At 36.7% G+C, this 6,000-nt stretch overlaps 1 non-coding gene and 1 pseudogene across 1 annotated transcript; one reads left to right on the forward strand and one right to left on the reverse strand.

The window, feature by feature from the left end:
- Positions 1-2,813: 2,813 nt before the first annotated feature.
- Positions 2,814-6,000, reverse strand: part of LOC100947723 — a 6,336-nt pseudogene continuing 3,149 nt past the window's right edge.
- Positions 5,823-5,959, forward strand: LOC111723078. The gene has a single exon (XR_002771698.1). It is a non-coding gene; the product is annotated as a U4 spliceosomal RNA (small nuclear RNA).

Genomic DNA, 6,000 nt, shown 5'->3' on the forward strand with positions numbered 1-6,000 from the left:
GTGATCTACATAAACTAACTTAAGGGAGAAAAAAAGGTAGAGGTGGTTTAAATTTGAGCTGTCAAATGGGAGTAACTGGGAGGAAGGCAGGCCAAAGAAATATGCTGACATGAGAGACTGCCAAGGCATGTTGACTTTCTCTTTCACAGCTCTGTTCCTCTCTGTGCTTCTTCTTTAGTTTTCTTGCTTAGCCTCTCTGTTCACTTGTCCAAGCTTGTCATGCCTTGATTCCTGAACTTGCACTTTCCTGAAATGCCTATCCCAAATAAACGTCTTTTCTATGAACAATTCCTCAGTCAGAGACAATGACTGGCCTCTGATTCATTCAATCAACATTGAGAGTAAAAGAGGCACATTAATCTAAATGGTTGCCAAGGCTAGTCATGGTGGCAGAGCTGGGCACTAAAGAAATGGTGGTTGAGACTGGGTAGTACCTCTGAAATGTGCTCTACAAACCTGAATAAGGCATTGAACATCAAATTAGTAATAGATCTACTCAGGTCAAAATGGCTGGTAGAATTGCCTGAACCATTTCTCTGTTACGGCATTTCATCTAATAGCTTTTATTTAGTGCGTATATCACTTGCATTTTTTATTTCTTTTCCTTTCAGAGAACACTTTATTTTTTAAGGCAGTTTAAGGTTCATAGCAATATTGAGCAGAAAGTAGAGAAAGTTTCCATATCTGAGAGGTGTTCAGAAAGTTCATGGAAAATGCATATTATGGAAAAAAATTATGCAATTCAAAAAATTTTCCATCAAAATAAGCTCATGCAAATGTATTATATACAAACAGGATCCAGTGTGAGGAACTAAGAAGGTTAAGGCATCACTTTACCCTATCAGAGCACCATGAATTCTACTATAATTAAAATAAGAAAAAACACTAAATTTGTGGTGAAGTTTGGGTGAAAGAATGGTGAAATCACTAATACTTTATGCAAAGATTTTGGGGACAATGCCCCAAAGAAATCAGCAGTTTACAAATCAAAAACTCATTATAAGAAGAGACAAGATGATGTTAAAGATTGTCCACAGCAATTTTCAAGTATAAAATCCATCTTGTTTATGCGCTAACTGTAGAGAAACAACAATTAACAGTGGAAATAATAACCATTACTTGTAGACATCTTTTTTTTTTTTTTGAGATAGAGTCTCAGTCTGTCACTCTAGGTTGAGTGCCGTGGCATCATCTTAGCTCACAGCACCTCACAGACATCTTAATTGGTTCAAAGCACCATCATTGCAGTGGCTACCAAGATGTGGAAGGAAGTGGTCCAGTTAAAAGTGGGCAGTCAACAACAAAGTTGTTAGAGAGTTGAATAATATACAATGGAGATTCAGAAGGGTGAACTGTGGAAAGGGGGGGTATAATGACCAATTAATTAATTTGTATACCATATGTTATTTGGGTGATGGATACCACAGAAGCCCTGACTTGTTCGCCCCACAATGTATGCATGCAAGAACACTGCACAGGTACCCCCATACATTTATACAAATAAAAGAATATGGCAACAGGTTTTTGGGATGCTCAAGGCATTTTGCCTGCTGACTTTCAGGAGGGCCAAACAAAAACATCTGCTTGTTATGAGGGTGTTTTGGTAAAGTTACCCAAAGCGTTAGCAGAAAAGCCCTGGGCACAGTTTCATCAGAAATCTTTCTCCACCACAACAATGCTCATTCATTTCATCCAGCAAAGGCAATTTTGCCAGAGTTCCCATGGAAAATCTTTAAGGATCCACCTTACAGTCCTGATCTGGCTCCTTCTGAATTTCTTTTGTTGTTGTTTTTTTGTTTGTTTCCTAATCCTAAGTAAAATAAAATAAAATAAAAATCTGTCAAGGGAATCTTGTTTTTCTTTAGTACGTAACGTAAAAACATTCCATTGACATAGTTAAATTCCTGGGACTTTCAATTCTTTAATGATGGACTAACTTGAGAAAGAAAGTATATTTTACAATTTTATCTTTTAAGTTCATTTTTCTATAAACTTTTTGAAGTCTTCTGGTACTTCATGCCCCCACTCCTGCACAGCCTCCCCCACTACAACATGCCCCACCAGAGTGGGACATTTGCTACAATTGATGAGCCTGGGTTGACGCATCATTTATCCCACCACGTCTACAGTTTATATGTTAGATAGAGTTCACGCTTAGTGCTGTACATTCTGTGGTTTTGGCAAATGTAGAATGACATGTATAATATCACACAAAGTAGTTTCAGTGCCTTAAACATCTTGGGGTCCACTTATTCGTTCCTTGCTCCCTTCACCCCTTGGCAATCACTCATCTTTTCATTGTCTTCACAGTTTGGCCTCTCCTAGAATGTCATATACTTGCAATAATGAAGTAGGCAGCCTTTGATTCCAGTTTCTCTCACTTGGTAGCACACATTTGCAGTGTCTCCCTGTCTTTCCATGACTGGTCAGCTCATTTCTTTTTCGTGCTGAGTAATATTCCCAGTCATTCATTCTCAGTCATCTCCTGAGTCTCCCCTCTGTATTAATTAAATCACTACTTTCAGAAATATTTATGGGAGTGAGAAATATCCCTCACCAAGTTCCTATAGGATAATAAATCCTGCAGTAAGTTAAAGTGGGATTCACCACCACTTTTTTTGCTTTAAAACAAAAAAATAGGCATTCCAGGGTTCCCAAGCTTCTCAAAACTCCCATTTTCTGCTTCTATACATTTACAGATCTTGAAATTGCTAGTATTATAATACCTCAGAGATACAGAGAAACCAGCTGAACTCAGTTAGTATCTATTTTATTAAGGTTATTTCACACTAGTTTATTTAGGAGTTCCATTTTCACTCCTCAATAGATTTTACATATTTCTCATACACTTCTTCACTCATTAGTTCATCTAGTTCTGAAGGGTTACTCAGGGCCATCTTGATCAGCCAATCATCTTCTTAATAAGATTTGGTGACAAATCCTGGATTTTCTGCCAGAGCTTCATTAATTGCAGTTTTTTCTCCTGATAAAGGAGAATAGCGTTCACTAGCAGCTTTCACACTTTCCAAAGCACCAAACTCATCTTGTTTAATTTTGTTCCAACTTCAGGTAGACTACAGTAAACATCTCCTAAAGCTTCCTGTGTAAAATTGCTGATTCCCCCTGTCCCAACACCATTTTCTGGGGTCACCCATTCATATTTCTCCATAAATTAATGCTCTGTGAGCAGAGCAAGTCCTGTGTGAAGTGCCCAGCTGCCAGGACCACTGTGGGCAGGGCAAGGCAGGTGCAGAGGCTGAGTGCAGGCTGCACGCCATAGCCCTCAGGGTCCACCACTCACAACGTCATGCTGGCAGGGCTGAACTCAGTCAAAATCTTAAAAGAATAATAAGGGGGTGGGGTCTTGGTGTGTGCCACACCTTTGGGGGGCAAGACATGATTATAAGAGGGACTTTACCTAACAAATGCAATCAGTGTAACCTGTTTTCTTGTACCCTCAGTGAATCTCCAACAATTAAAAAATAAATAAATACAAATAGAGGTCAAAACAGACACAGCCAACTGGATGAAAGTATTTCAAATTGTATATGGAAACACCACACTGTACCCCATGCTAGTATTAATGTGCACAAACATGATTTAACAATAAAAAAAAATAAAATAAAAAAACAGCACAGCCCAGCACCTATGCAAATATGACTTTAAATTTATTTTTCTTACTTGGGGGAATGTTTTGTAATTAAATTCCTCAAGGGAGAGAAGGATTAGCCTGAGTGATTTACAAGTTAAAACGTATCCTTTAGGCGTTAATGAAATTTGAAGAGAACATCATTTCCATAAGATGATATGAAAAGCTTTGTACTGTCCAATGAAAAGATAATGGACATGTATCTTCCTAGATTCCACTTGCCTTAAAAATATTGACTACTGTATAAATTATATAATCCATTTTTATATGCCTATAAAGATCTTTTCAGTATAGTTCCTTTATTTAGTTACTAGGGTTAACCAATTTTTCAAGTGAATAAAAAATTTTGAAATAAGATGGCATACTTACCCCAGCAGACAACAAAGCTATATTATTAAACCACAAATGCCTGGTTTCCTGATGTCAAGCATAAGATACCCAAGAATGCATTCATAAAGAGCGGTTTGACTGTCACGGTTTCCTCAGTGAATCTTCTGGACTTGCTAACATTCTTTATGAGCCCCTGGATTCCATCAAGTCTTGCTCTTTTAATGTCAAGGTAATTATCAATTTCATAATTCATACTCAGAGACAAGGCTCCCTAACTGAGGATGATGCTTCCTTGTAATGAACATTAGACTAATGTATAGATACACAGACAACAAAATGTGAACAACCTAATAACAACCTAATGCTAACTAAAACTTCCTGGAGAGAGACATAGAGATAGAGTTGGAGATGGAGATGTAGAGATAGAGATAGAGATAGAGATAGAGAGAGAGATAGAAGAGAAAATTTCCTATCTGAAGTAACAAGAGTTAAAAATCTGTAGAGCTGCATGCACATGGAACCCATTACTTATATCCATTGTCAAGTCAGAACACAGTAAATTAAATAAATAGTTTTGCTGGCAGCAAATACAGAGAAGGCCTTAAGGCAGAGAGTATATGCTAAATATTAGGTCCCAGGGCAATATTGTAATAATCACATATAGGCCCTAACCTTAAGAATGTTACAATGACATCAAAAGCGATGTCAATGTCTTTATTAATATTCATTAAATTAAATATATCTTAAAATATCTTTCAAAGTGAGAGCCAAAACAAGCCTACTGTCATAAAGAAATACATAAAGATAATATATTTCTAACTGTATTTATAGGGTTCCTGAACATTACAGAAATGGAAGGTGGTGAAAAGTGAGGAAATCTCTATTTTCGGCATATATGAATTTATTATGTAACTCCGGCAGAATTCAAATTTTAATTTGCATATAGTGTCACTTGCCAGAAGCAGATATTTTATGCATAGCCACAGATGGAAACTGTTAGCTAAGATTTTATCTTCAGTTTATCATCATTAGTTATTAATTGGAGTGGATTGGGTATCTACCTGCAGGCTTTGTAAGAAGAAAAATACAAAGTTAGTCAATTTGAAGATCATAGTTCAAATGGCTATAAGGAGAACAGTTCAAATTATGGGAAATATTTGTCATATACTCTTTAGGATTAAATTCGTTATACCTGGTTAATTGTAGAGTGTTTCAAAGGAAAATCTGCTACTCTAAGAAGCCCAAGGCAGGACTGCAGAGGGGATGAGAGTTCACCATTCTCTTGTACCTGTTCTGGGACCTAACAAAACAGTCAGAGAAATAACAGTGGCTACATTTCAAAAATAATTTCCCTTCAAACTTTAGCAAGTACACAAATATTTATATTAATGAAATCCACAAATACTCTTTACAAGATATTATTTACGTTACAGTATACATTGTGCATATTCATTTTATTTACATAATGGAAAATACTGTTTTGTATTTTTTTTTTTAAGAATGCCCCCTTTCTCAGTTTTTACTTTCAGGGAGTTTTATTTCTCTTGCTTATTATCTTATATTTAACAACCCCAGTAGGATGGGAAATATATTTAAGAACAAAATTTAAATAAAGACAACTCAAAAGCAACAAGCAGGGGAAGGCACGATGTTACCACCATTCAGCGTCTGGGGTCCTATAGCTCCTCAAGGAATTTCCTTCATGAAGTCTGGATTCTGCTCTCAGTTCCATCACTTTCCATCACTCCAATGTTCAATTTGTTCACTCCATGTCATTCACAGCTAAATACTATATTTACTTCATGAAGTGCTTAGGGAGATCAGCTAAGACCATGCACTCTATAGCTTCACACAGTGGCAGTATTGTAGCCAATGAGGTTTATCGGAAGTGCTATTATTGCTAATTGAAAACGTTCCCAATTCCCTGACGTGACAACCTGCAATATAGTTGGCACTGGCATTCATAAAAAATAAAAGAAAGAAAGGAAAGAAAGAAAGAGAGAGAGAGAGAGAGAGAGAGA

This window comes from Otolemur garnettii, unplaced genomic scaffold (assembly GCF_000181295.1).
Source record: "Otolemur garnettii isolate 467f Iridium unplaced genomic scaffold, OtoGar3 scaffold00007, whole genome shotgun sequence".
Classification (NCBI taxonomy): Eukaryota; Metazoa; Chordata; class Mammalia; order Primates; family Galagidae; genus Otolemur; species Otolemur garnettii.